The sequence below is a fragment of the Mytilus californianus genome, unplaced genomic scaffold (genome assembly GCF_021869535.1).
Source record: "Mytilus californianus isolate M0D057914Y unplaced genomic scaffold, xbMytCali1.0.p SCAF_2, whole genome shotgun sequence".
NCBI lineage: Eukaryota > Metazoa > Mollusca > Bivalvia > Mytilida > Mytilidae > Mytilus > Mytilus californianus.
Genome location: NW_026262668.1, coordinates 3762294 through 3774079, shown reverse-complemented (window position 1 = coordinate 3774079; position 11786 = coordinate 3762294). Strand labels below are relative to the sequence as shown.

Below are 11786 nucleotides of genomic sequence, written 5' to 3'. Positions count from 1 at the left end.
CTTGTAACGGTAAAAAATATTCTGCTACGGTAGTATAAAAGGAGGTTATAAATGCCTCATATAGGGTGTTTCTTAAATTTTCATTAAAGATGACATGTCTAAATACTCTTCTAGACTTTCTGAATATATCCCCACAGATAGCAATCTTAACAGATCAGTATAACGACTTTAAAGAAGACAACATCTAGCTGATGGCTCCTGGTGGTACCGAAAATATTGTTTCAAAATTTAACAGCTTTTGGAAAGACATTTTCTTAATTGGAATATCATTAAGGGGGTACAGAACACCTAACGGAGTTAACTCTTTCAAAACCAGCTGATCGTTTTAATCACATACTATTAGTAAAGAGAAACTAAGCTTCTCAATGATCAAACTTAGTGTTTGTCAAACTTCTATATATCCAATGAAATTATTCCTGTAAATTGTATGGTTCAAATTTATTGAAATTTTTATATTTTTTGTCAACAGGTCAAAGTAAACATTTCGTCAAAATTTTATGAAAATTAAACGAGCCAAATCTATTTTAGTCAAGGTGTTGGGTACCTCCTTAAACAAATTAAAACAACACTTTATAGATTGTTTGTGTCCGAAACGATGGTCTGGATTTACCTTCACCAGGAACGCATAAAGCCGAAGAATAATATTTGTAAGCCAATGATGTATAAGCTATATGACCAAAACGGGCCTAATATTAATAGCAAAATCCATCTTAGGTCAACTTAGCCAGAAGGGATTGAAACCTTAGTTTGTTAATAATTTATTAATTTATAAACGAACTTGTTTATAACACTGTTATAACAAAAATCCTGAAGAAATCATGAAACAATCCATATATCTTGAAAATTAAGAATAAAACCCGTTTACCAGAGTCAGAGGAGTTTTATTCATTAATCATTTACTTAAGGAGAGCAGTGACTTTTTGACTTTATATGAATTCTAAGAAAAATGTAACCATTATATCAATTTCCATTCCATACTAAGTATGATATCAAATGCTTGACTAAATATGATACTACCTAAAAGAAAATAGCATGCGTGTCAAATGCTTTTCAACTTCGTATTTAATTTAGGCTTCCGACTATTTCGATTCGAGCGCCACTGATAAGTCTTATATAGACGAAACGCACGTCTTGCGTACCTTATTTAAAAAAAAACCTAGTACATAAATCTTCGATGAGGTTTTAAATGTGAACAAAACTCCACCTCTACCAATCTAAATCATATGTCGTTAATGTAAATTGTGTTTTTGAAAACAGGACAAAAATGTGTTCGCTACAATAAAAAGCTACAACTAATTATTCCATACTGCTTTTCAGAAAAGCAAAACATTCAGATACAACAATCCTACAGTCCTTGGATGGTGAAAACTTCCCACTAACACCAAACACCATTACAACATTCACCGTACACCATTACACCACACACCCTGTGCTATTACACCATACACGTTACACCTTTGCACCATACACCTTACACATTACACCATAATGCAATTTAATTTCAAAGAAAGCGTGCGACTACAAAATTATTTATTTATTTAAAAAAACGAATTTTGATCACAGTATTGTAAATTAATGTATAAAATTAAAAATCAGTTTTTCTCAATATTTTGCATAGTTTTAAATGTCGTACACCATTCATTCACACCATTCCCGATTGCACGTTACACCAATAGTTATACACCAACCCCCTTACACCATACATCATAGCACCATACACCTTCTACCATAGCACCATATGCCATATACCATTACACAATACATGTTTTTTTTTGGAAGTTTACACCATCCAAGGGCTGTAACAGGTTTTATGGTGTATCATCGAACAATTCATTTGACATCAGCTGTATTTGTTAGAGGCCTGAAATGTTTAAATCGTCAAACTATTGGAAAGAAGAACATTTTAATTTTATGAATGTATATCACACCCGCCCTGACTCAGACTGTGTGAAAGAGTTTAGACAAATAGGAACATCCCACCTGTTAAAAGGATTCACTTTGTACGTGAACACTAAAGTTTTTTTTTCTTCATAATTGATATTTTTGTTTTCATTGTAATATTGAATAATGAGGTCTTTGCTGGTAATAAGTATACTTATAACAACTGATAATTTAATACAATTGTGTTTGAAGCTGATGTAAAAAGGGGCTTATAAGTATTTCTCTGTTGCTTAGATAACAAAGAAATGGTTTGTTTTGTAATTTGATTTATTTTGAAAAGCTCCCAGCATTTAAATACATACATAAACATAATCATTTGCAATATACATTAAAAGAGTAAATTATGTTTTAATATAGTATTACTGTATATACAGTTGGCGTCTTTGTTAGATATTTGTTTGAATTTACCGATCAGTTCTGTTGTACATGTATGTCTCTGATGTATGGGATGTATATTTACACAGCTGCTAGATCAAAGAGATGATGTCAGCTTCTGAATTCCAGCAGCGCCTGCATATGGAGTTTATATCTCATTTTACGGACGCCATCACGAGTTGATTGATCGTTATAGAATATCTGTTTCACAGATGACGACGGATATGTTCCAATTGGTAACCACAATCCCGTCCTCTTTTCCCAGAATGTGACCCACTGAGTTACACTCATCACCATACTTGTACTTACATGAGCAACACGACGGGTGCCACATGTGGAGCAGGATCTGCTTACCCTTCCAGAGCACCTGAGATCTATCGGTTTTTGGTGGAGTTCGTGTTTGCTTAGTCTTTAGTTTTCTATGTTGTGTTTTGTATTTTGGTGTTTGTCTTTTGGTTCTTTTCTTATTTTGCTATGGCGTTATTAGTTTATTTTCAACTTATGAGTTATAATGTTCATTTGGTATCTTTTGCCTCTGTTTTAAAGAATGTTTTTGTTTTTGTTTGGGTTTTGTTTTCATTTTGGGGGGAATTGATTGTTTTATTGGTTGGTGTTTAACGCCAATTTCAGCACTATTGTGCTATTTCGTGGCGGCAAATGCTTATTGGATGAAGAAGTCGGAGTGCTCAGATAGAACCAACGACTTTCGGTAGGAAAACTAACAATCCTTATCAATTAAGATTGGAGACGAGTACAGCCGCCACGCGCGGGATTCGAACTCACAACCCCAGTGTTTACAAGCTAGTGATGCAGTATATCGAGTACTTAAACCGCTCGGCCACTGAGGCCCCTCAGAACCTTGGAAAGTTCATACTATATACTCTTCTTTAGTTATTCCCCTTTGGAACATGACAAGCAGGTTTTTAAATTTAAATTGTGAAATTTACTTCAAGGTGTATTTAGTATATGTGTTATGTTGTTCATCACTCTGTTTAAAGTGAGAACTTTTCTGAGAAATAGCTGTTTGTTCTCTCTTGTAGAGTTCCATGTTAAAGGGTCTCCCAAGGTGGAAACCATCTAGGAATTCAGATCTAAAATTGAAAATTAGTATTGTATCACCTAGTAATATTTGTTTAAAATATTAAGGAGACAAACAGTCAAGTTTCATAAGTTCAAGATTCTGTTTTAATGTGGAGCTTTCAATTTAAGAAGATGGTTGAATGTAATTTTGTATGTTTTTTTTTATGTTCCATTGTATCGGTCGTTTCTTACTTAGGTGTAGCAAATTAGTATAGGATCACCGTGTTATCATTAGTTTACGGTTATATGTTATACTATGTTTTCTATGACGGGCGTCTTGGATTTAAATTTTTGGTACTAAAAGTTACAATGGACCTTCTGCAATATCCTTATTTAGTATGCCAAGAAACTTCTCATAGGATCTCTGAACTTTCAGTCCATAATAATGAATTTTGGCCATGGCAGCCAATCCACACCAATTACCCAAAGTAAAGAATCCTGTGATCATTAGAATGTGAATAGGTTCCAGACGAAGGTGCATATAAAATGATGACATTACCTCACCTGACCATTTGTCAACGTTCAAAGGCTGTTTGGGACAGATGAGCTTATAAGTGTATGACGTATACTTTTCTTGTGTAACTTTAATTCTATCATTAAAAACTTTTTTTTCCAGATCCCCATGGCGTTGTTGACATTATATCAAAGGACATTTTGCCAATTTGAGCTAAGTTTTAGTAAAATGGTTAATCTAAACTACGTATTCATGACTCTTGAGAAATAAAATACAATGTGTCTATGTAGCAAAACATTAACGACATGTTATGGCATTCTTAGATGTTTAGATACCAGCATAGGCACCTAATCTGTAATTTTATCGATTGTGACCTATTCCTGATTGTAATACATGTATTTTAACATTTAGTGTAGATTTGCATGGCGATTAGTGCATGCATGGCATGAGACGCTCATCCTGTCGACGCAACCGGTCTCGCTCCCTTTCCAGTTACTGCAATTTCCTCTGTTTTCGTTTATCAACTTGAGGTGTCTTCTTAGTTGATTTAGGATTTGTGAAATTTGACTATTGGTAAATTGCGTTGCTTAAATTTAATTTATCTCAGAAACTACCCTAGAACGAAAAAAATATATTGACCAGTACTGATACAATAAAAATGAAGTCGTAATCCAAAGAACGGTCACAGACGCACATGTGCCCCTTAAAATTGTTACATATGTAGGACTCAAATCAATGGTGGGTTCCAGATCTATCTACAACAGATTTTAAATCTATGGAAAATTTCAGAAAGATGCTGATAAACTTATTTTGTGACACAGATTAATTTCTTGTTTTGGCGCGAAATATATTCTTACTCTTAATGCTTGACGTAACAAAATTTGTATAGAATTATATTTAACTAATGCTCAGCGTAAATATGCAGAAGCATGACAATACATTAATGAAAAAATGTGTAAATATTTCTGTAATAGAATATTATTTTACTTTACCAGTATTCTTCACTTAGAATTACATTTGAGCGCAAGAAAATCTCTATGTGAATCGGCTGAAGGTTACATCGGCTGAATCCCGGGGTCGAAGTTCAACATATCAACGGAAATTTTTGCGTGTGCTTGCGTTGCTTTAGATCGAGTCCACAGCTTTTCAACCAATCGGGGAATGTTTACTTGGGGCATACATCTATTTTTACTGCAGGTTTCGACATGTTTAAATCGGGATTATAGAAAAATGGAATTTTGTTGGTAGATACAAAGCAGAAAATGATGAACACTTTTAGCAAAAGATAAATTGGATCGGGGGTCTGTGAATTCACATTATTTGTACAACTCTCCTTACTCTTGGGAAGCGTGTGCTTTACATCGAGGCTTGCGTTGCTTTACATCGAGACTTGCGTTGCTTTACATCGACGCCATAGTAGTTCAACCAATCTGGGAATGTTTATTTGGGGCATACATCTATTTTTACTGCAGGTTTTGGCATATTTTAATCGAAATTAGAGAAAAATGGAATGATGTTAGGAGATATAAAACAGAAAATGATAAATATTTTAAGCAAAAGATGAATTGGATCGGGGTTCTGTGTATTCACATTATTTGTACAACTCTCCTTACTGATGGCAAAAAATGGAATTTCCGTGACCTAAATGGTTCGCGAAAATTAATATTTTTATATATATATATAGTAAATAGTATGCATGTTTAGTTCATTGCGATATTATGGACAACTTTCCCTGCATTTATATGAAATAATTGTGTTCCTTAACTTTAGTTTTTTTATTCCTTGTATTTCTTAAACTTAAAAAAATATACAATAAAAAATGAATAAAATTAATGGTACATTTATTCTAAATAAACTTTTTATTAGTGTTTTATTAACTTAAATAACTTCTTACAATGCATTGAATTATTTCAAATTGATGTGAATTCAGGGAAAACAAAAAAATTACCATAAACGATTAGCCTAACCTTGACAAATGATCTGGTCTATGCCATAGATATTGGCTAAAAAAACTACTTTTTTAGTCCTCCCCCTTTTATTTAAATCTGGTATTTTTTTAGTTTTCTATCAATTGCAATTAATTTCACGTTTTTTTCTATACTATATGAAATTAAATATGCCCGAATTAAATTGTATTTGCTACTTACTTTCAATTCGAAGTTAACTATACACAGCGAGAAATTAATAGAAAAAAACCCACACAGATTTTGAAAAAAAGGGGAGGGCTTTAAAAACTTCTTGTCCTTTAGTACTATGATCTATGCATGATGGTGCCATATTCCAAAATTAACAATGATTTCCAAAATTCAAGTATAACAAGAGGCTGTCAGAGTGAAGGCAACTCTGACGGCAAACCAGATTTCCTGCAGAGGTCGAACACAGAACAGCCGAGCAAGTATGGACACAACATTTAAGCTTAAAACAGCTTTTAATTTGGATTGTGATTGAATATTTGACACAGCATAGGTTTGTGACACAAAATCAATGTGGTCAAAAGAACTGATTTTTATAAAAAAAAATCAATTTGATTACCAGAAAACGAAAAATACTAAGTACACCTCCAATGACAATCCCCCTTTTTTCTCCAAAACAATACAATGTGTTAATCAATGTGTTCTCTTCTTTTCCATCATACCCATTATTGTTTGACAACATCAAATTATGTCATCCTTTTTTAAAAGTGTGTAATATTTGCTACTGTGCAAAACCATTAACATATTACATACTATAAATTACAATAGAAACTTAATCCCTTTAAAATATTATCATAAATAATAATATAATTACTGTAATAGTTTTTTTTTTTTATTTCAACTTCTGATGTCCAACTTTCACATGATCAAACTTTATTGTTCTATTTCTATATCAATATTCACTAGAACTTGAATCATGTATACACATTTATAACTGTACTTTAAAATAAATGCTGAAAATAATATATATTAAGTAATGTGATATGTATGTGACCAGTTATTTTGGGGATTAAGATCAACAAACCCAGCATGATACATGGTCTGGGGTAATTGGCATTGGCATGATGTCTGATAAGACCACAGCTACAAAGTAGCTGGAAATTCGGGCTTATGTCTTAGAGTGTTATATTTGTTGACATATCAATGCAGATTTTTCTTAACTAATAGGTATACAGCGGAAACGTAACTTTTATGGAGGAAACTAATGCTATGAAGTCATTAGCTCTAATTTTTATAATTCAGTCATTGACATTTCTATCAAACACGGCCGTTGATATGATAAATCAAATTCAAAATATTTTCTTTTGTTTTCTGTGGATTTGTAACGGTAAAAGATGTTCTGCTAAGATAGTATAAAAGGAGGTTATAAATGCCTTATATAGGGGGTTTCTAAAAATTTCATTAAAGATGACATGTCTAAATACTCTTCTAGACTTTCTGAATATATCCCCACAGATAGCAATCTTAATAAATCAGTATAACGACTTTAAAGAAGACAACATATAGCTGATGGCTCCTGGTGGTACCGAAAAGATTGTTTCAAAATTTAACAGCTTTTGGAAAGACATTTTGCTTAATTGAAATATCCTTAAACAAATGAAAACAACACTTTACAGATTGTTTGTGTCCGAAACGATTGTCTGGATTTACCTTCACCAGGAACGCATAAAGCCGACGAATAATATTTGTGAGCCAAGGATTTATAAGCTATATAACCAAAACGGGCCTAATATTAATAGCAAAATCCATCTTAGGTCAACTTAGCCAGAGGGGTTTGAAACCTTAGTTTGTTAATAATCTATTAATTTATAAACGAACTAGTTTATAACACTGTTATAACAATAATCCTGAAGGAATCATGAAACAATCCATATAACTTGAAAATTAAGAATAAAACCCGTTTACCAGAGTCTGTATGAACGAGGAGTTTTATTCATTAATGATTTACGTAATATAGATACAATGGATAAGCGTAGATTCTTGAAAAAGAAACCATGAGCCCGGAGGGCGAATGGTTTGTTATTCATGAATCTACGCTTATCCATTGTATCTATTACTTAAACTATTGTGTTGATTTCTTTTCAAAATTAAAGCCTTTTCTTAATTAGAAGGTATTGTAAGTGAATATAAATAGACATGTTATCATGTGCAACGATGCATTAACAAGGTTCACAATTAATTAGTTAAGGAAATACAAATATAACATAACACGTCCGTCTTTGAATTATTATGCATCTGAATATCATCCTTAATTTACAAAATAAGACATGTTCGAATTTATTTTTAAGTATATATAATAAGTATGTTACCAAAATTTATAGCAAGAACCCTTATTATTGGCACATCACAAATTACTCGCATAGGTATTTGCGATTAAGCATTTGTAAAGACGTGTAGTAAAACAGATGAAATCATATTATATAAATATAAAACAAAAATGGATAAATTGAATGTAATCATTTTTTTATCAAATACCCGAATTGGCCAACAATAATCCAAAAACATAAACGGGAAAACCAGCTATTAAATAAATATTCACACTAACATACAAAATAAGAAAAGCGGATAAACTAAAGAAAAGAAAAGAATACAGGGATTCGAACCTAAACCGACAAGTCTCTCTCTACCTTTAACTTGAATCTTCAACTCATTGATCTTAACCACGTTAACCTGGCGGCTACTGATTTATACTATACGGTTGCCTATTATGTATATATAAAGGTACAAGCCCTGTGTGTCCGTTGTAGCGATGAGTATCCTATGTTCATTTATATATATAAAATAGACATCTAGCTTGCAACCCATTGGTAGCCGAGAGGTTTCATGGATGTGTTGATGTCAGTCATATATAACAGATTTCAAGGAGGGGTTCGATTCCAAGTGATGGCATATAAAAGTTACAAAAATTGAAGGTAAGTTTTTAAATTAATTCCATTAGTGAACAGAAATCAGTAAATTAGCTAATTCAAACTTAATGAAAATAGGCACACAAAGGAAACAATTGAATATAATTTGGTGAGTTCATTTCAGCGACAGATTTAGGAAGCGTTGATTCTAGAAAAAGAATCCACGGCAAATGAATAGGCTGACGTCACGACAATGGTTTAATTAAGGAGAGTATTGACTTTTTGACTTTATATGAATTCTAAGAAAAATATAACCATTATATATATCTTCATTCCATACTAAGTATGATATCAAATGCTTGACTAAATATGATACTACCTGAAACAAAAATAGCATGTTTGTCAAATGCTCTTCAACTTCGTATTTAATTTGGGCTTCCGACTATTTCGATTCGAGCGCCACTGATAAGTCTTATATACACGAAACGCACGTCTTGCGTACCAAATTTTAAAAACCTAGTACATAAATCTTCGATGAGGTTTTAAATGCGAACAAAACTCCACATCTACCAATCTAGATCATATGTCGTTAATGTAAATTGTTTTTTTGAAAACAGGACAAAAATATGTTTGCTACAACAAAAAGCTACAACTAATTATTCCACAATGCTTTTCAGAAAAGCAAAACATTCAGATACAACACTCCTACAGTCCTTCGATGGTGTAAACTTCCCACTAACACCATACACCATTACACCATTCACCACACACAACTACACCATACACCATGTGCCATTACACCATACACGTTACACCTTTACACCATACACCTTACACATTCCACCATAATGCAATTTAATTTCAAAGAAAGCGTGCGACTACAAAATTATTTATTTATTTTAAAAAACGATATTTGATCACAATATTGTAAATTAATGTATAAAATTAAAAATCAGTCGCACGTTACACCAATAGTTATACACCATTCCCCTTACACGATACACCATAGCACCATACACCTTCTACCATAGCACCATATGCCATACACCATTACACAATACATGTTTTTTTTGGAAGTTTACACCATCCAAGGGCTGTAACAGGTTTAATGGTGTATCATCGAACAATTCATTTGACATCAGCTGTGTTTGTTAAAGGCCTGAAATGTTTAAATCGTCAAACTATTGGAAAGAAGAACATTTTAATTTTATGAATGTATATCACACCCGCCCTGACTCAGACTATGTGAAAGAGTTTAGACAAATAGGAACATCCCACCTGTTAAAAGGGTTCACTTTGTACGTGAACACTAAAGTTTTTTTTTCATAATTGATACTTGTGTTTTCATTGTAATATTGAAAAATGAGGTCTTTACTGGTAATAAGTATACTTATAACAACTGATAATTTAATACAATTGTATTTAAAGCTTATTTAAAAAGGGGCTTATAAGTATTTTTTTGTTGCTTAGGTAACCAAGAAATGGTTTGTTTTGTAATTTAATTTATTTTGAAAAGCTCCCAGCATGTAAATACATACATAAACATAATCATTTGCAATATACATTAAAAGAGTAAATTATGTTTTAATATAGTATTACTGTATATACAGTTGGCGTCTTTGTTAGATATTTGTTTGAATTTACCGATCAGTTCTGTTGTACAAGTATGTCTATGATGTATGTGATGTATGTTTACACAGCTGCTAGATCAAATAGATGATGTCAGCTTCTGAATTCCAGCAGCGCCTGCATATGGAGTTTATATCTCATTTTACGGACGCCATCACGAGTTGATTGACCGTTATAGAATATCTGTTTCACAGATGACGACGGATATGTTCCAATTGGTAACCACAATCCCGTCCTCTTTTCCCAGAATGTGACCCACTGAGTTACACTCATCACCATACTTGTACTTACATGAGCAACACGACGGGTGCCACATGTGGAGCAGGATCTGCTTACCTTTCCAGAGCACCTGAGATCTATCGGTTTTTGGTGGAGTTCGTGTTTGCTTAGTCTTTAGTTTTCTATGTTGTGTTTTGTATTTTGGTGTTTGTCTTTTGGTTCTTTTCTTATTTTGCTATGGCGTTATTAGTTTATTTTCGACTTATGAGTTATAATGTTCATTTGGTATCTTTTGCCTCTGTTTTAAAGAATGTTTTTGTTTTTGTTTGGGTTTTGTTTTTATTTTGGGGGGAATTAGATTGTTTTATTGGTTGGTGTTTAACGCCAATTTCAGCACTATTGTGCTATTTCGTGGCGGCAAATGCTTATTGGGTGAAGAAGTCGGAGTGCTCAGATAGAACCAACAACTTTCGGTAGGAAAACTAACAATCCTTATCAATTAAGATTGGAGACGAGCACAGCTGCCACGTGCGGGATTCGAACTCACAACCCCAGTGTTTACAAGCTAGTGATGCAGTATTTCGAGTACTAAAACCGCTCTGCCAATGAGGCCCCTCAGAACCTTGGAATGTTCATACTATATAATCTTCTTTATTTATTCCCCTTTGGAACATGACAAGCAGGTTTTTAAATTTAAATTGTGAAATTTACTTCAAGGCGTATTTAGTATATGTGTTATGTTGTTCATCACTCGGTTTAAAGTGAGAACTTTTCTGAGAAATAGCTGTTTGGTCTCTCTTGTAGAGTTCCATGTTAAAGGGTCTCCCAAGGTGGAAACCATCTAGGAATTCAGATCTAAATTGAAAATTAGTATTGTATCACCTAGTAATATTTGTTTAAAATATTAAGGAGACAAACAGTCAAGTTTCATAAGTTCAAGATTCTGTTTTAATGTGGAGCTTTCAATTTAAGAAGATGGTTGAATGTAATTTTGTATGTTTCTTTTATGTTCCATTGTATCGGTCGTTTCTTACTTAGGTGTAGCAAATTAGTATAGGATCACCGTGTTATCATTAGTTTACGGTTATATGTTATACTATGTTTCTATGACGGGCGTCTTGGATTTTAATTTTTGGTACTAAAAGTTAAAAAAAACTTACAATGGACCTTCTGCAATATCCTTATTTAGTATGCCAAGAAACTTCTCATAGGATCTCTGAACTTTCAGTCCATAATAATGAATTTTGGCCATGGCAGCCAATCCACACC

General features: G+C 32.9%; 1 long non-coding RNA gene across 1 annotated transcript; it reads right to left on the bottom strand.

Annotated features, from left to right (window-relative positions):
- Positions 1-1513: 1513 nt before the first annotated feature.
- On the bottom strand, positions 1514-9978 carry LOC127729101 (uncharacterized). Its single transcript, XR_007994521.1, has 2 exons — positions 9689-9978; positions 1514-1720 (listed from the first exon to the last, which is right to left on the bottom strand). It is a non-coding gene; the product is annotated as an uncharacterized LOC127729101 (long non-coding RNA).
- Positions 9979-11786: the final 1808 nt, after the last annotated feature.